This window comes from Phyllobates terribilis, unplaced genomic scaffold (genome assembly GCF_046119375.1).
Source record: "Phyllobates terribilis strain yellow unplaced genomic scaffold, ASM4611937v1 Scaffold_416__1_contigs__length_1633014, whole genome shotgun sequence".
Taxonomy (NCBI): Eukaryota; Metazoa; Chordata; class Amphibia; order Anura; family Dendrobatidae; genus Phyllobates; species Phyllobates terribilis.
In genome coordinates, this window is record NW_027363176.1 from 1,191,294 (window position 1) to 1,209,097 (window position 17,804).

The 17,804-nt window shown below is 44.5% G+C and overlaps 14 non-coding genes across 14 annotated transcripts; all 14 read right to left on the reverse strand.

Annotated features, from left to right (window-relative positions):
* Positions 1–45: 45 nt before the first annotated feature.
* Positions 46–236, reverse strand: LOC141227739 (U2 spliceosomal RNA). Its single transcript, XR_012294721.1, has one exon. It is a non-coding gene; the product is annotated as a U2 spliceosomal RNA (small nuclear RNA).
* Positions 237–1,348: 1,112 nt separating this feature from the next.
* On the reverse strand, positions 1,349–1,539 carry LOC141227740 (U2 spliceosomal RNA). Its single transcript, XR_012294722.1, has one exon. It is a non-coding gene; the product is annotated as a U2 spliceosomal RNA (small nuclear RNA).
* Positions 1,540–2,654: 1,115 nt separating this feature from the next.
* Positions 2,655–2,845, reverse strand: LOC141227741 (U2 spliceosomal RNA). The gene has a single exon (XR_012294723.1). It is a non-coding gene; the product is annotated as a U2 spliceosomal RNA (small nuclear RNA).
* Positions 2,846–3,960: 1,115 nt separating this feature from the next.
* LOC141227742 (U2 spliceosomal RNA) lies at positions 3,961–4,151 on the reverse strand. The gene has a single exon (XR_012294724.1). It is a non-coding gene; the product is annotated as a U2 spliceosomal RNA (small nuclear RNA).
* A 1,115-nt stretch (positions 4,152–5,266) lies between these two features.
* On the reverse strand, positions 5,267–5,457 carry LOC141227743 (U2 spliceosomal RNA). The gene has a single exon (XR_012294725.1). It is a non-coding gene; the product is annotated as a U2 spliceosomal RNA (small nuclear RNA).
* A 1,115-nt stretch (positions 5,458–6,572) lies between these two features.
* LOC141227744 (U2 spliceosomal RNA) lies at positions 6,573–6,763 on the reverse strand. Its single transcript, XR_012294726.1, has one exon. It is a non-coding gene; the product is annotated as a U2 spliceosomal RNA (small nuclear RNA).
* A 1,115-nt stretch (positions 6,764–7,878) lies between these two features.
* Positions 7,879–8,069, reverse strand: LOC141227745 (U2 spliceosomal RNA). Its single transcript, XR_012294727.1, has one exon. It is a non-coding gene; the product is annotated as a U2 spliceosomal RNA (small nuclear RNA).
* A 1,112-nt stretch (positions 8,070–9,181) lies between these two features.
* LOC141227746 (U2 spliceosomal RNA) lies at positions 9,182–9,372 on the reverse strand. The gene has a single exon (XR_012294728.1). It is a non-coding gene; the product is annotated as a U2 spliceosomal RNA (small nuclear RNA).
* A 1,115-nt stretch (positions 9,373–10,487) lies between these two features.
* Positions 10,488–10,678, reverse strand: LOC141227775 (U2 spliceosomal RNA). The gene has a single exon (XR_012294757.1). It is a non-coding gene; the product is annotated as a U2 spliceosomal RNA (small nuclear RNA).
* Positions 10,679–11,793: 1,115 nt separating this feature from the next.
* On the reverse strand, positions 11,794–11,984 carry LOC141227748 (U2 spliceosomal RNA). Its single transcript, XR_012294730.1, has one exon. It is a non-coding gene; the product is annotated as a U2 spliceosomal RNA (small nuclear RNA).
* A 1,115-nt stretch (positions 11,985–13,099) lies between these two features.
* LOC141227749 (U2 spliceosomal RNA) lies at positions 13,100–13,290 on the reverse strand. The gene has a single exon (XR_012294731.1). It is a non-coding gene; the product is annotated as a U2 spliceosomal RNA (small nuclear RNA).
* A 1,115-nt stretch (positions 13,291–14,405) lies between these two features.
* On the reverse strand, positions 14,406–14,596 carry LOC141227750 (U2 spliceosomal RNA). Its single transcript, XR_012294732.1, has one exon. It is a non-coding gene; the product is annotated as a U2 spliceosomal RNA (small nuclear RNA).
* Positions 14,597–15,708: 1,112 nt separating this feature from the next.
* On the reverse strand, positions 15,709–15,899 carry LOC141226937 (U2 spliceosomal RNA). The gene has a single exon (XR_012294052.1). It is a non-coding gene; the product is annotated as a U2 spliceosomal RNA (small nuclear RNA).
* Positions 15,900–17,014: 1,115 nt separating this feature from the next.
* Positions 17,015–17,213, reverse strand: LOC141227280 (U2 spliceosomal RNA). Its single transcript, XR_012294349.1, has one exon. It is a non-coding gene; the product is annotated as a U2 spliceosomal RNA (small nuclear RNA).
* Between the last annotated feature and the right edge of the window lie 591 nt (positions 17,214–17,804).

Sequence of the window (17,804 nt, forward strand, 5' to 3'; positions counted from 1 at the left end):
AAACATTGAATTCAATTCTTTCTGATTTTAGAAACTGCATTAAAGAAGGGGTGCACCGGTCCTGGAGATACTGCAATACCAGGTCAATGCGTGGAGTGGACAGAGCAAGCTCTTTTTCCATCTCCCTGTTCTAAAAATCCATTTAATATATGGTCCCCAGATAGGGGACGTATCAGATATTAAACTGATAAGAACAGATACTACACTTGATCTTAGCCAAAAGGCCGAGAAGCGATAACCAGAATTGGTTTCAAACTACGGAGCCACCCAAGGATCCTGAAAAGTCCATTTGTGGAGATGAGCTCCTGGACTCCCGTTAAGAAGACATGTTGTCAACCTCTAGATCCCTTACATGCCTGCACTTTTCGGCTTGCTGCTGCTGCAATCCACGCGTTTTAGATCTGCATAACTCCACCTCTTTAAACACAGCACCTTCACCCCCTGCTGTTCCCACCCGCCTCAACACCGTTGGAAGGGAGGAGAACCAATTAAGGCGGGGGGTGGGGTGGAACGAGCAGCTGTCTACCCTTAGCAGGAGGGCTCCTGATTACATACCTCTCCTGCTGCTGCTGCTGGCTGTCCAGCAGCAGACTGAAGGTGGCTGCTGCTGTGCACAGGTATATAAAGGCTCAGAGCCTATTATGACACGCGCAGCCAGCGTTCCATTGCCACATTCCATCTACTGCAGGCAGGATACCTGGCTGGCTGAATGTCGCTGAGAAGCTCACAGAGACCGCCATAAGCAACAGTTTAACAGAATGCCACAGACTAATCAACCAAACTTTTTGGGTTGGGTTCTCTTTTATAGTCTGCAGGCATTAAATGAAAGAAGTCAGTGTTCCAGCAGAAGGAGACAACGTTTCAGAAAAGGCATTGTAGCAAACCAAAAAAGAAATTTTAAGCGCAGCAGAGTAACCAGCGCACATACCTGTTAGCTCAGGTGAGTTTAAAAGGCTGCTGTTGATAACAAGGGCATTTGCTAAATAGATGGTGTGTGTGCAACAATATACTGAAAGGTCAATTATATTGTGCAGCTTATCTCACCACCTGTAGTTATTTAGGTGAAAGCTCCAAAATGCTTGCCTAATATGTCTGTTTATCCAAAAGGAAGTAAAAAGGGAGAGCTAGAAAGATAGCATTGCATCACATTACATGGCAATGCAATGCACAGTTGCTGAAGTTGAACCAAAATGAGCTTGTAATCTGGCTTCTGCAACTTTGAACATGAAAAATCCAATGAGGAGAAGAAAAGCAAAGCCAAAGAGTCCATCCCAAAATCCGACAAACAAGCAAAATGAACAAAAAACATTGAATTCAATTCTTTCTGATTTTAGAAACTGCATTAAAGAAGGGGTGCACCGGTCCTGGAGATACTGCAATACCAGGTCAATGCGTGGAGTGGACAGAGCAAGCTCTTTTTCCATCTCCCTGTTCTAAAAATCCATTTAATATATGGTCCCCAGATAGGGGACGTATCAGATATTAAACTGATAAGAACAGATACTACACTTGATCTTAGCCAAAAGGCCGAGAAGCGATAACCAGAATTGGTTTCAAACTACGGAGCCACCCAAGGATCCTGAAAAGTCCATTTGTGGAGATGAGCTCCTGGACTCCCGTTAAGAAGACATGTTGTCAACCTCTAGATCCCTTACATGCCTGCACTTTTCGGCTTGCTGCTGCTGCAATCCACGCGTTTTAGATCTGCATAACTCCACCTCTTTAAACACAGCACCTTCACCCCCTGCTGTTCCCACCCGCCTCAACACCGTTGGAAGGGAGGAGAACCAATTAAGGCGGGGGGTGGGGTGGAACGAGCAGCTGTCTACCCTTAGCAGGAGGGCTCCTGATTACATACCTCTCCTGCTGCTGCTGCTGCTGGCTGTCCAGCAGCAGACTGAAGGTGGCTGCTGCTGTGCACAGGTATATAAAGGCTCAGAGCCTATTATGACACGCGCAGCCAGCGTTCCATTGCCACATTCCATCTACTGCAGGCAGGATACCTGGCTGGCTGAATGTCGCTGAGAAGCTCACAGAGACCGCCATAAGCAACAGTTTAACAGAATGCCACAGACTAATCAACCAAACTTTTTGGGTTGGGTTCTCTTTTATAGTCTGCAGGCATTAAATGAAAGAAGTCAGTGTTCCAGCAGAAGGAGACAACGTTTCAGAAAAGGCATTGTAGCAAACCAAAAAAGAAATTTTAAGCACAGCAGAGTAACCAGCGCACATACCTGTTAGCTCAGGTGAGTTTAAAAGGCTGCTGTTGATAACAAGGGCATTTGCTAAATAGATGGTGTGTGTGCAACAATATACTGAAAGGTCAATTATATTGTGCAGCTTATCTCACCACCTGTAGTTATTTAGGTGAAAGCTCCAAAATGCTTGCCTAATATGTCTGTTTATCCAAAAGGAAGTAAAAAGGGAGAGCTAGAAAGATAGCATTGCATCACATTACATGGCAATGCAATGCACAGTTGCTGAAGTTGAACCAAAATGAGCTTGTAATCTGGCTTCTGCAACTTTGAACATGAAAAATCCAATGAGGAGAAGAAAAGCAAAGCCAAAGAGTCCATCCCAAAATCCGACAAACAAGCAAAATGAACAAAAAACATTGAATTCAATTCTTTCTGATTTTAGAAACTGCATTAAAGAAGGGGTGCACCGGTCCTGGAGATACTGCAATACCAGGTCAATGCGTGGAGTGGACAGAGCAAGCTCTTTTTCCATCTCCCTGTTCTAAAAATCCATTTAATATATGGTCCCCAGATAGGGGACGTATCAGATATTAAACTGATAAGAACAGATACTACACTTGATCTTAGCCAAAAGGCCGAGAAGCGATAACCAGAATTGGTTTCAAACTACGGAGCCACCCAAGGATCCTGAAAAGTCCATTTGTGGAGATGAGCTCCTGGACTCCCGTTAAGAAGACATGTTGTCAACCTCTAGATCCCTTACATGCCTGCACTTTTCGGCTTGCTGCTGCTGCAATCCACGCGTTTTAGATCTGCATAACTCCACCTCTTTAAACACAGCACCTTCACCCCCTGCTGTTCCCACCCGCCTCAACACCGTTGGAAGGGAGGAGAACCAATTAAGGCGGGGGGTGGGGTGGAACGAGCAGCTGTCTACCCTTAGCAGGAGGGCTCCTGATTACATACCTCTCCTGCTGCTGCTGCTGCTGGCTGTCCAGCAGCAGACTGAAGGTGGCTGCTGCTGTGCACAGGTATATAAAGGCTCAGAGCCTATTATGACACGCGCAGCCAGCGTTCCATTGCCACATTCCATCTACTGCAGGCAGGATACCTGGCTGGCTGAATGTCGCTGAGAAGCTCACAGAGACCGCCATAAGCAACAGTTTAACAGAATGCCACAGACTAATCAACCAAACTTTTTGGGTTGGGTTCTCTTTTATAGTCTGCAGGCATTAAATGAAAGAAGTCAGTGTTCCAGCAGAAGGAGACAACGTTTCAGAAAAGGCATTGTAGCAAACCAAAAAAGAAATTTTAAGCGCAGCAGAGTAACCAGCGCACATACCTGTTAGCTCAGGTGAGTTTAAAAGGCTGCTGTTGATAACAAGGGCATTTGCTAAATAGATGGTGTGTGTGCAACAATATACTGAAAGGTCAATTATATTGTGCAGCTTATCTCACCACCTGTAGTTATTTAGGTGAAAGCTCCAAAATGCTTGCCTAATATGTCTGTTTATCCAAAAGGAAGTAAAAAGGGAGAGCTAGAAAGATAGCATTGCATCACATTACATGGCAATGCAATGCACAGTTGCTGAAGTTGAACCAAAATGAGCTTGTAATCTGGCTTCTGCAACTTTGAACATGAAAAATCCAATGAGGAGAAGAAAAGCAAAGCCAAAGAGTCCATCCCAAAATCCGACAAACAAGCAAAATGAACAAAAAACATTGAATTCAATTCTTTCTGATTTTAGAAACTGCATTAAAGAAGGGGTGCACCGGTCCTGGAGATACTGCAATACCAGGTCAATGCGTGGAGTGGACAGAGCAAGCTCTTTTTCCATCTCCCTGTTCTAAAAATCCATTTAATATATGGTCCCCAGATAGGGGACGTATCAGATATTAAACTGATAAGAACAGATACTACACTTGATCTTAGCCAAAAGGCCGAGAAGCGATAACCAGAATTGGTTTCAAACTACGGAGCCACCCAAGGATCCTGAAAAGTCCATTTGTGGAGATGAGCTCCTGGACTCCCGTTAAGAAGACATGTTGTCAACCTCTAGATCCCTTACATGCCTGCACTTTTCGGCTTGCTGCTGCTGCAATCCACGCGTTTTAGATCTGCATAACTCCACCTCTTTAAACACAGCACCTTCACCCCCTGCTGTTCCCACCCGCCTCAACACCGTTGGAAGGGAGGAGAACCAATTAAGGCGGGGGGTGGGGTGGAACGAGCAGCTGTCTACCCTTAGCAGGAGGGCTCCTGATTACATACCTCTCCTGCTGCTGCTGCTGCTGGCTGTCCAGCAGCAGACTGAAGGTGGCTGCTGCTGTGCACAGGTATATAAAGGCTCAGAGCCTATTATGACACGCGCAGCCAGCGTTCCATTGCCACATTCCATCTACTGCAGGCAGGATACCTGGCTGGCTGAATGTCGCTGAGAAGCTCACAGAGACCGCCATAAGCAACAGTTTAACAGAATGCCACAGACTAATCAACCAAACTTTTTGGGTTGGGTTCTCTTTTATAGTCTGCAGGCATTAAATGAAAGAAGTCAGTGTTCCAGCAGAAGGAGACAACGTTTCAGAAAAGGCATTGTAGCAAACCAAAAAAGAAATTTTAAGCGCAGCAGAGTAACCAGCGCACATACCTGTTAGCTCAGGTGAGTTTAAAAGGCTGCTGTTGATAACAAGGGCATTTGCTAAATAGATGGTGTGTGTGCAACAATATACTGAAAGGTCAATTATATTGTGCAGCTTATCTCACCACCTGTAGTTATTTAGGTGAAAGCTCCAAAATGCTTGCCTAATATGTCTGTTTATCCAAAAGGAAGTAAAAAGGGAGAGCTAGAAAGATAGCATTGCATCACATTACATGGCAATGCAATGCACAGTTGCTGAAGTTGAACCAAAATGAGCTTGTAATCTGGCTTCTGCAACTTTGAACATGAAAAATCCAATGAGGAGAAGAAAAGCAAAGCCAAAGAGTCCATCCCAAAATCCGACAAACAAGCAAAATGAACAAAAAACATTGAATTCAATTCTTTCTGATTTTAGAAACTGCATTAAAGAAGGGGTGCACCGGTCCTGGAGATACTGCAATACCAGGTCAATGCGTGGAGTGGACAGAGCAAGCTCTTTTTCCATCTCCCTGTTCTAAAAATCCATTTAATATATGGTCCCCAGATAGGGGACGTATCAGATATTAAACTGATAAGAACAGATACTACACTTGATCTTAGCCAAAAGGCCGAGAAGCGATAACCAGAATTGGTTTCAAACTACGGAGCCACCCAAGGATCCTGAAAAGTCCATTTGTGGAGATGAGCTCCTGGACTCCCGTTAAGAAGACATGTTGTCAACCTCTAGATCCCTTACATGCCTGCACTTTTCGGCTTGCTGCTGCTGCAATCCACGCGTTTTAGATCTGCATAACTCCACCTCTTTAAACACAGCACCTTCACCCCCTGCTGTTCCCACCCGCCTCAACACCGTTGGAAGGGAGGAGAACCAATTAAGGCGGGGGGTGGGGTGGAACAAGCAGCTGTCTACCCTTAGCAGGAGGGCTCCTGATTACATACCTCTCCTGCTGCTGCTGCTGCTGGCTGTCCAGCAGCAGACTGAAGGTGGCTGCTGCTGTGCACAGGTATATAAAGGCTCAGAGCCTATTATGACACGCGCAGCCAGCGTTCCATTGCCACATTCCATCTACTGCAGGCAGGATATGTGGCTGGCTGAATGTCGCTGAGAAGCTCACAGAGACCGCCATAAGCAACAGTTTAACAGAATGCCACAGACTAATCAACCAAACTTTTTGGGTTGGGTTCTCTTTTATAGTCTGCAGGCATTAAATGAAAGAAGTCAGTGTTCCAGCAGAAGGAGACAACGTTTCAGAAAAGGCATTGTAGCAAACCAAAAAAGAAATTTTAAGCGCAGCAGAGTAACCAGCGCACATACCTGTTAGCTCAGGTGAGTTTAAAAGGCTGCTGTTGATAACAAGGGCATTTGCTAAATAGATGGTGTGTGTGCAACAATATACTGAAAGGTCAATTATATTGTGCAGCTTATCTCACCACCTGTAGTTATTTAGGTGAAAGCTCCAAAATGCTTGCCTAATATGTCTGTTTATCCAAAAGGAAGTAAAAAGGGAGAGCTAGAAAGATAGCATTGCATCACATTACATGGCAATGCAATGCACAGTTGCTGAAGTTGAACCAAAATGAGCTTGTAATCTGGCTTCTGCAACTTTGAACATGAAAAATCCAATGAGGAGAAGAAAAGCAAAGCCAAAGAGTCCATCCCAAAATCCGACAAACAAGCAAAATGAACAAAAAACATTGAATTCAATTCTTTCTGATTTTAGAAACTGCATTAAAGAAGGGGTGCACCGGTCCTGGAGATACTGCAATACCAGGTCAATGCGTGGAGTGGACAGAGCAAGCTCTTTTTCCATCTCCCTGTTCTAAAAATCCATTTAATATATGGTCCCCAGATAGGGGACGTATCAGATATTAAACTGATAAGAACAGATACTACACTTGATCTTAGCCAAAAGGCCGAGAAGCGATAACCAGAATTGGTTTCAAACTACGGAGCCACCCAAGGATCCTGAAAAGTCCATTTGTGGAGATGAGCTCCTGGACTCCCGTTAAGAAGACATGTTGTCAACCTCTAGATCCCTTACATGCCTGCACTTTTCGGCTTGCTGCTGCTGCAATCCACGCGTTTTAGATCTGCATAACTCCACCTCTTTAAACACAGCACCTTCACCCCCTGCTGTTCCCACCCGCCTCAACACCGTTGGAAGGGAGGAGAACCAATTAAGGCGGGGGGTGGGGTGGAACGAGCAGCTGTCTACCCTTAGCAGGAGGGCTCCTGATTACATACCTCTCCTGCTGCTGCTGCTGCTGGCTGTCCAGCAGCAGACTGAAGGTGGCTGCTGCTGTGCACAGGTATATAAAGGCTCAGAGCCTATTATGACACGCGCAGCCAGCGTTCCATTGCCACATTCCATCTACTGCAGGCAGGATACCTGGCTGGCTGAATGTCGCTGAGAAGCTCACAGAGACCGCCATAAGCAACAGTTTAACAGAATGCCACAGACTAATCAACCAAACTTTTTGGTTTGGGTTCTCTTTTATAGTCTGCAGGCATTAAATGAAAGAAGTCAGTGTTCCAGCAGAAGGAGACAACGTTTCAGAAAAGGCATTGTAGCAAACCAAAAAAGAAATTTTAAGCGCAGCAGAGTAACCAGCGCACATACCTGTTAGCTCAGGTGAGTTTAAAAGGCTGCTGTTGATAACAAGGGCATTTGCTAAATAGATGGTGTGTGTGCAACAATATACTGAAAGGTCAATTATATTGTGCAGCTTATCTCACCACCTGTAGTTATTTAGGTGAAAGCTCCAAAATGCTTGCCTAATATGTCTGTTTATCCAAAAGGAAGTAAAAAGGGAGAGCTAGAAAGATAGCATTGCATCACATTACATGGCAATGCAATGCACAGTTGCTGAAGTTGAACCAAAATGAGCTTGTAATCTGGCTTCTGCAACTTTGAACATGAAAAATCCAATGAGGAGAAGAAAAGCAAAGCCAAAGAGTCCATCCCAAAATCCGACAAACAAGCAAAATGAACAAAAAACATTGAATTCAATTCTTTCTGATTTTAGAAACTGCATTAAAGAAGGGGTGCACCGGTCCTGGAGATACTGCAATACCAGGTCAATGCGTGGAGTGGACAGAGCAAGCTCTTTTTCCATCTCCCTGTTCTAAAAATCCATTTAATATATGGTCCCCAGATAGGGGACGTATCAGATATTAAACTGATAAGAACAGATACTACACTTGATCTTAGCCAAAAGGCCGAGAAGCGATAACCAGAATTGGTTTCAAACTACGGAGCCACCCAAGGATCCTGAAAAGTCCATTTGTGGAGATGAGCTCCTGGACTCCCGTTAAGAAGACATGTTGTCAACCTCTAGATCCCTTACATGCCTGCACTTTTCGGCTTGCTGCTGCTGCAATCCACGCGTTTTAGATCTGCATAACTCCACCTCTTTAAACACAGCACCTTCACCCCCTGCTGTTCCCACCCGCCTCAACACCGTTGGAAGGGAGGAGAACCAATTAAGGCGGGGGGTGGGGTGGAACGAGCAGCTGTCTACCCTTAGCAGGAGGGCTCCTGATTACATACCTCTCCTGCTGCTGCTGCTGGCTGTCCAGCAGCAGACTGAAGGTGGCTGCTGCTGTGCACAGGTATATAAAGGCTCAGAGCCTATTATGACACGCGCAGCCAGCGTTCCATTGCCACATTCCATCTACTGCAGGCAGGATACCTGGCTGGCTGAATGTCGCTGAGAAGCTCACAGAGACCGCCATAAGCAACAGTTTAACGGAATGCCACAGACTAATCAACCAAACTTTTTGGGTTGGGTTCTCTTTTATAGTCTGCAGGCATTAAATGAAAGAAGTCAGTGTTCCAGCAGAGGGAGACAACGTTTCAGAAAAGGCATTGTAGCAAACCAAAAAAGAAATTTTAAGCGCAGCAGAGTAACCAGCGCACATACCTGTTAGCTCAGGTGAGTTTAAAAGGCTGCTGTTGATAACAAGGGCATTTGCTAAATAGATGGTGTGTGTGCAACAATATACTGAAAGGTCAATTATATTGTGCAGCTTATCTCACCACCTGTAGTTATTTAGGTGAAAGCTCCAAAATGCTTGCCTAATATGTCTGTTTATCCAAAAGGAAGTAAAAAGGGAGAGCTAGAAAGATAGCATTGCATCACATTACATGGCAATGCAATGCACAGTTGCTGAAGTTGAACCAAAATGAGCTTGTAATCTGGCTTCTGCAACTTTGAACATGAAAAATCCAATGAGGAGAAGAAAAGCAAAGCCAAAGAGTCCATCCCAAAATCCGACAAACAAGCAAAATGAACAAAAAACATTGAATTCAATTCTTTCTGATTTTAGAAACTGCATTAAAGAAGGGGTGCACCGGTCCTGGAGATACTGCAATACCAGGTCAATGCGTGGAGTGGACAGAGCAAGCTCTTTTTCCATCTCCCTGTTCTAAAAATCCATTTAATATATGGTCCCCAGATAGGGGACGTATCAGATATTAAACTGATAAGAACAGATACTACACTTGATCTTAGCCAAAAGGCCGAGAAGCGATAACCAGAATTGGTTTCAAACTACGGAGCCACCCAAGGATCCTGAAAAGTCCATTTGTGGAGATGAGCTCCTGGACTCCCGTTAAGAAGACATGTTGTCAACCTCTAGATCCCTTACATGCCTGCACTTTTCGGCTTGCTGCTGCTGCAATCCACGCGTTTTAGATCTGCATAACTCCACCTCTTTAAACACAGCACCTTCACCCCCTGCTGTTCCCACCCGCCTCAACACCGTTGGAAGGGAGGAGAACCAATTAAGGCGGGGGGTGGGGTGGAACGAGCAGCTGTCTACCCTTAGCAGGAGGGCTCCTGATTACATACCTCTCCTGCTGCTGCTGCTGCTGGCTGTCCAGCAGCAGACTGAAGGTGGCTGCTGCTGTGCACAGGTATATAAAGGCTCAGAGCCTATTATGACACGCGCAGCCAGCGTTCCATTGCCACATTCCATCTACTGCAGGCAGGATACCTGGCTGGCTGAATGTCGCTGAGAAGCTCACAGAGACCGCCATAAGCAACAGTTTAACAGAATGCCACAGACTAATCAACCAAACTTTTTGGGTTGTGTTCTCTTTTATAGTCTGCAGGCATTAAATGAAAGAAGTCAGTGTTCCAGCAGAGGGAGACAACGTTTCAGAAAAGGCATTGTAGCAAACCAAAAAAGAAATTTTAAGCGCAGCAGAGTAACCAGCGCACATACCTGTTAGCTCAGGTGAGTTTAAAAGGCTGCTGTTGATAACAAGGGCATTTGCTAAATAGATGGTGTGTGTGCAACAATATACTAAAAGGTCAATTATATTGTGCAGCTTATCTCACCACCTGTAGTTATTTAGGTGAAAGCTCCAAAATGCTTGCCTAATATGTCTGTTTATCCAAAAGGAAGTAAAAAGGGAGAGCTAGAAAGATAGCATTGCATCACATTACATGGCAATGCAATGCACAGTTGCTGAAGTTGAACCAAAATGAGCTTGTAATCTGGCTTCTGCAACTTTGAACATGAAAAATCCAATGAGGAGAAGAAAAGCAAAGCCAAAGAGTCCATCCCAAAATCCGACAAACAAGCAAAATGAACAAAAAACATTGAATTCAATTCTTTCTGATTTTAGAAACTGCATTAAAGAAGGGGTGCACTGGTCCTGGAGATACTGCAATACCAGGTCAATGCGTGGAGTGGACAGAGCAAGCTCTTTTTCCATCTCCCTGTTCTAAAAATCCATTTAATATATGGTCCCCAGATAGGGGACGTATCAGATATTAAACTGATAAGAACAGATACTACACTTGATCTTAGCCAAAAGGCCGAGAAGCGATAACCAGAATTGGTTTCAAACTACGGAGCCACCCAAGGATCCTGAAAAGTCCATTTGTGGAGATGAGCTCCTGGACTCCCATTAAGAAGACATGTTGTCAACCTCTAGATCCCTTACATGCCTGCACTTTTCGGCTTGCTGCTGCTGCAATCCACGCGTTTTAGATCTGCATAACTCCACCTCTTTAAACACAGCACCTTCACCCCCTGCTGTTCCCACCCGCCTCAACACCGTTGGAAGGGAGGAGAACCAATTAAGGCGGGGGGTGGGGTGGATAGAGCAGCTGTCTACCCTTAGCAGGAGGGCTCCTGATTACATACCTCTCCTGCTGCTGCTGCTGCTGGCTGTCCAGCAGCAGACTGAAGGTGGCTGCTGCTGTGCACAGGTATATAAAGGCTCAGAGCCTATTATGACACGCGCAGCCAGCGTTCCATTGCCACAATCCATCTACTGCAGGCAGGATACCTGGCTGGCTGAATGTCGCTGAGAAGCTCACAGAGACCGCCATAAGCAACAGTTTAACAGAATGCCACAGACTAATCAACCAAACTTTTTGGGTTGGGTTCTCTTTTATAGTCTGCAGGCATTAAATGAAAGAAGTCAGTGTTCCAGCAGAGGGAGACAACGTTTCAGAAAAGGCATTGTAGCAAACCAAAAAAGAAATTTTAAGCGCAGCAGAGTAACCAGCGCACATACCTGTTAGCTCAGGTGAGTTTAAAAGGCTGCTGTTGATAACAAGGGCATTTGCTAAATAGATGGTGTGTGTGCAACAATATACTGAAAGGTCAATTATATTGTGCAGCTTATCTCACCACCTGTAGTTATTTAGGTGAAAGCTCCAAAATGCTTGCCTAATATGTCTGTTTATCCAAAAGGAAGTAAAAAGGGAGAGCTAGAAAGATAGCATTGCATCACATTACATGGCAATGCAATGCACAGTTGCTGAAGTTGAACCAAAATGAGCTTGTAATCTGGCTTCTGCAACCTTGAACATGAAAAATCCAATGAGGAGAAGAAAAGCAAAGCCAAAGAGTCCATCCCAAAATCCGACAAACAAGCAAAATGAACAAAAAACATTGAATTCAATTCTTTCTGATTTTAGAAACTGCATTAAAGAAGGGGTGCACCGGTCCTGGAGATACTGCAATACCAGGTCAATGCGTGGAGTGGACAGAGCAAGCTCTTTTTCCATCTCCCTGTTCTAAAAATCCATTTAATATATGGTCCCCAGATAGGGGACGTATCAGATATTAAACTGATAAGAACAGATACTACACTTGATCTTAGCCAAAAGGCCGAGAAGCGATAACCAGAATTGGTTTCAAACTACGGAGCCACCCAAGGATCCTGAAAAGTCCATTTGTGGAGATGAGCTCCTGGACTCCCGTTAAGAAGACATGTTGTCAACCTCTAGATCCCTTACATGCCTGCACTTTTCGGCTTGCTGCTGCTGCAATCCACGCGTTTTAGATCTGCATAACTCCACCTCTTTAAACACAGCACCTTCACCCCCTGCTGTTCCCACCCGCCTCAACACCGTTGGAAGGGAGGAGAACCAATTAAGGCGGGGGGTGGGGTGGAACGAGCAGCTGTCTACCCTTAGCAGGAGGGCTCCTGATTACATACCTCTCCTGCTGCTGCTGCTGCTGGCTGTCCAGCAGCAGACTGAAGGTGGCTGCTGCTGTGCACAGGTATATAAAGGCTCAGAGCCTATTATGACACGCGCAGCCAGCGTTCCATTGCCACATTCCATCTACTGCAGGCAGGATACCTGGCTGGCTGAATGTCGCTGAGAAGCTCACAGAGACCGCCATAAGCAACAGTTTAACAGAATGCCACAGACTAATCAACCAAACTTTTTGGGTTGGGTTCTCTTTTATAGTCTGCAGGCATTAAATGAAAGAAGTCAGTGTTCCAGCAGAAGGAGACAACGTTTCAGAAAAGGCATTGTAGCAAACCAAAAAAGAAATTTTAAGCGCAGCAGAGTAACCAGCGCACATACCTGTTAGCTCAGGTGAGTTTAAAAGGCTGCTGTTGATAACAAGGGCATTTGCTAAATAGATGGTGTGTGTGCAACAATATACTGAAAGGTCAATTATATTGTGCAGCTTATCTCACCACCTGTAGTTATTTAGGTGAAAGCTCCAAAATGCTTGCCTAATATGTCTGTTTATCCAAAAGGAAGTAAAAAGGGAGAGCTAGAAAGATAGCATTGCATCACATTACATGGCAATGCAATGCACAGTTGCTGAAGTTGAACCAAAATGAGCTTGTAATCTGGCTTCTGCAACTTTGAACATGAAAAATCCAATGAGGAGAAGAAAAGCAAAGCCAAAGAGTCCATCCCAAAATCCGACAAACAAGCAAAATGAACAAAAAACATTGAATTCAATTCTTTCTGATTTTAGAAACTGCATTAAAGAAGGGGTGCACCGGTCCTGGAGATACTGCAATACCAGGTCAATGCGTGGAGTGGACAGAGCAAGCTCTTTTTCCATCTCCCTGTTCTAAAAATCCATTTAATATATGGTCCCCAGATAGGGGACGTATCAGATATTAAACTGATAAGAACAGATACTACACTTGATCTTAGCCAAAAGGCCGAGAAGCGATAACCAGAATTGGTTTCAAACTACGGAGCCACCCAAGGATCCTGAAAAGTCCATTTGTGGAGATGAGCTCCTGGACTCCCGTTAAGAAGACATGTTGTCAACCTCTAGATCCCTTACATGCCTGCACTTTTCGGCTTGCTGCTGCTGCAATCCACGCGTTTTAGATCTGCATAACTCCACCTCTTTAAACACAGCACCTTCACCCCCTGCTGTTCCCACCCGCCTCAACACCGTTGGAAGGGAGGAGAACCAATTAAGGCGGGGGGTGGGGTGGAACGAGCAGCTGTCTACCCTTAGCAGGAGGGCTCCTGATTACATACCTCTCCTGCTGCTGCTGCTGCTGGCTGTCCAGCAGCAGACTGAAGGTGGCTGCTGCTGTGCACAGGTATATAAAGGCTCAGAGCCTATTATGACACGCGCAGCCAGCGTTTCATTGCCACATTCCATCTACTGCAGGCAGGATACCTGGCTGGCTGAATGTCGCTGAGAAGCTCACAGAGACCGCCATAAGCAACAGTTTAACAGAATGCCACAGACTAATCAACCAAACTTTTTGGGTTGGGTTCTCTTTTATAGTCTGCAGGCATTAAATGAAAGAAGTCAGTGTTCCAGCAGAAGGAGACAACGTTTCAGAAAAGGCATTGTAGCAAACCAAAAAAGAAATTTTAAGCGCAGCAGAGTAACCAGCGCACATACCTGTTAGCTCAGGTGAGTTTAAAAGGCTGCTGTTGATAACAAGGGCATTTGCTAAATAGATGGTGTGTGTGCAACAATATACTGAAAGGTCAATTATATTGTGCAGCTTATCTCACCACCTGTAGTTATTTAGGTGAAAGCTCCAAAATGCTTGCCTAATATGTCTGTTTATCCAAAAGGAAGTAAAAAGGGAGAGCTAGAAAGATAGCATTGCATCACATTACATGGCAATGCAATGCACAGTTGCTGAAGTTGAACCAAAATGAGCTTGTAATCTGGCTTCTGCAACTTTGAACATGAAAAATCCAATGAGGAGAAGAAAAGCAAAGCCAAAGAGTCCATCCCAAAATCCGACAAACAAGCAAAATGAACAAAAAACATTGAATTCAATTCTTTCTGATTTTAGAAACTGCATTAAAGAAGGGGTGCACCGGTCCTGGAGATACTGCAATACCAGGTCAATGCGTGGAGTGGACAGAGCAAGCTCTTTTTCCATCTCCCTGTTCTAAAAATCCATTTAATATATGGTCCCCAGATAGGGGACGTATCAGATATTAAACTGATAAGAACAGATACTACACTTGATCTTAGCCAAAAGGCCGAGAAGCGATAACCAGAATTGGTTTCAAACTACGGAGCCACCCAAGGATCCTGAAAAGTCCATTTGTGGAGATGAGCTCCTGGACTCCCGTTAAGAAGACATGTTGTCAACCTCTAGATCCCTTACATGCCTGCACTTTTCGGCTTGCTGCTGCTGCAATCCACGCGTTTTAGATCTGCATAACTCCACCTCTTTAAACACAGCACCTTCACCCCCTGCTGTTCCCACCCGCCTCAACACCGTTGGAAGGGAGGAGAACCAATTAAGGCGGGGGGTGGGGTGGAACGAGCAGCTGTCTACCCTTAGCAGGAGGGCTCCTGATTACATACCTCTCCTGCTGCTGCTGCTGGCTGTCCAGCAGCAGACTGAAGGTGGCTGCTGCTGTGCACAGGTATATAAAGGCTCAGAGCCTATTATGACACGCGCAGCCAGCGTTCCATTGCCACATTCCATCTACTGCAGGCAGGATACCTGGCTGGCTGAATGTCGCTGAGAAGCTCACAGAGACCGCCATAAGCAACAGTTTAACAGAATGCCACAGACTAATCAACCAAACTTTTTGGGTTGGGTTCTCTTTTATAGTCTGCAGGCATTAAATGAAAGAAGTCAGTGTTCCAGCAGAAGGAGACAACGTTTCAGAAAAGGCATTGTAGCAAACCAAAAAAGAAATTTTAAGCGCAGCAGAGTAACCAGCGCACATACCTGTTAGCTCAGGTGAGTTTAAAAGGCTGCTGTTGATAACAAGGGCATTTGCTAAATAGATGGTGTGTGTGCAACAATATACTGAAAGGTCAATTATATTGTGCAGCTTATCTCACCACCTGTAGTTATTTAGGTGAAAGCTCCAAAATGCTTGCCTAATATGTCTGTTTATCCAAAAGGAAGTAAAAAGGGAGAGCTAGAAAGATAGCATTGCATCACATTACATGGCAATGCAATGCACAGTTGCTGAAGTTGAACCAAAATGAGCTTGTAATCTGGCTTCTGCAACTTTGAACATGAAAAATCCAATGAGGAGAAGAAAAGCAAAGCCAAAGAGTCCATCCCAAAATCCGACAAACAAGCAAAATGAACAAAAAACATTGAATTCAATTCTTTCTGATTTTAGAAACTGCATTAAAGAAGGGGTGCACCGGTCCTGGAGATATTGCAATACCAGGTCAATGCGTGGAGTGGACAGAGCAAGCTCTTTTTCCATCTCCCTGTTCTAAAAATCCATTTAATATATGGTCCCCAGATAGGGGACGTATCAGATATTAAACTGATAAGAACAGATACTACACTTGATCTTAGCCAAAAGGCCGAGAAGCGATAACCAGAATTGGTTTCAAACTACGGAGCCACCCAAGGATCCTGAAAAGTCCATTTGTGGAGATGAGCTCCTGGACTCCCGTTAAGAAGACATGTTGTCAACCTCTAGATCCCTTACATGCCTGCACTTTTCGGCTTGCTGCTGCTGCAATCCACGCGTTTTAGATCTGCATAACTCCACCTCTTTAAACACAGCACCTTCACCCCCTGCTGTTCCCACCCGCCTCAACACCGTTGGAAGGGAGGAGAACCAATTAAGGCGGGGGGTGGGGTGGAACGAGCAGCTGTCTACCCTTAGCAGGAGGGCTCCTGATTACATACCTCTCCTGCTGCTGCTGCTGCTGGCTGTCCAGCAGCAGACTGAAGGTGGCTGCTGCTGTGCACAGGTATATAAAGGCTCAGAGCCTATTATGACACGCGCAGCCAGCGTTCCATTGCCACATTCCATCTACTGCAGGCAGGATACCTGGCTGGCTGAATGTCGCTGAGAAGCTCACAGAGACCGCCATAAGCAACAGTTTAACAGAATGCCACAGACTAATCAACCAAACTTTTTGGGTTGGGTTCTCTTTTATAGTCTGCAGGCATTAAATGAAAGAAGTCAGTGTTCCAGCAGAAGGAGACAACGTTTCAGAAAAGGCATTGTAGCAAACCAAAAAAGAAATTTTAAGCGCAGCAGAGTAACCAGCGCACATACCTGTTAGCTCAGGTGAGTTTAAAAGGCTGCTGTTGATAACAAGGGCATTTGCTAAATAGATGGTGTGTGTGCAACAATATACTGAAAGGTCAATTATATTGTGCAGCTTATCTCACCACCTGTAGTTATTTAGGTGAAAGCTCCAAAATGCTTGCCTAATATGTCTGTTTATCCAAAAGGAAGTAAAAAGGGAGAGCTAGAAAGATAGCATTGCATCACATTACATGGCAATGCAATGCACAGTTGCTGAAGTTGAACCAAAATGAGCTTGTAATCTGGCTTCTGCAACTTTGAACATGAAAAATCCAATGAGGAGAAGAAAAGCAAAGCCAAAGAGTCCATCCCAAAATCCGACAAACAAGCAAAATGAACAAAAAACATTGAATTCAATTCTTTCTGATTTTAGAAACTGCATTAAAGAAGGGGTGCACCGGTCCTGGAGATACTGCAATACCAGGTCAATGCGTGGAGTGGACAGAGCAAGCTCTTTTTCCATCTCCCTGTTCTAAAAATCCATTTAATATATGGTCTCCAGATAGGGGACGTATCAGATATTAAACTGATAAGAACAGATTTTTTTTTTTTTTTTTTTTTTTTTTTTTTTTTTTTCCACTCAGATTACAAGTCCCATATTTACCATTTCATGCTTTGCAATGATTTCCAAATGGTATTAGGTTGTTATCCATCATTGTGGGTCATATATCCATTTTTCCAATCTTATTTTATATATATACGTTTATATTATCACAATACAGTTATTCCATATTCTTTACATCACAACATTACAATCTTTACCATTACGATTTAAGGCAACATTCCTCTCTTCAGGCCATATGCTGCCAAGGCATTCAAAAGCCTTCCATCCAGAAACCGACCATCCCAAGCTTCTTCTACCTCTTTAGCCAACGACTGAGGTATTCTGTAAGTTGAAAAAAAACGATGCATATCGCTATAAATGTTATTCCACACTTTGCGCCTTAGACTAGCCTGAGTCCCCCCTTCACAACTCTCTAGCATTTTCAACACTTCTTGTCTCTCCTCCATCTCCCTCATATTTTTTTCTGAAACATCCTTTGCTTCACTAGAGTCCTTCCCAGATGACAAAACTCCTTCAATTTCTTCTCTGGCTTCACATGCGACATCCTCTCTTTCTTCTTCACTAGTTTCTTCACCCTCCTCCTCCTCTTCCATATTACTTACAGCACCTTCC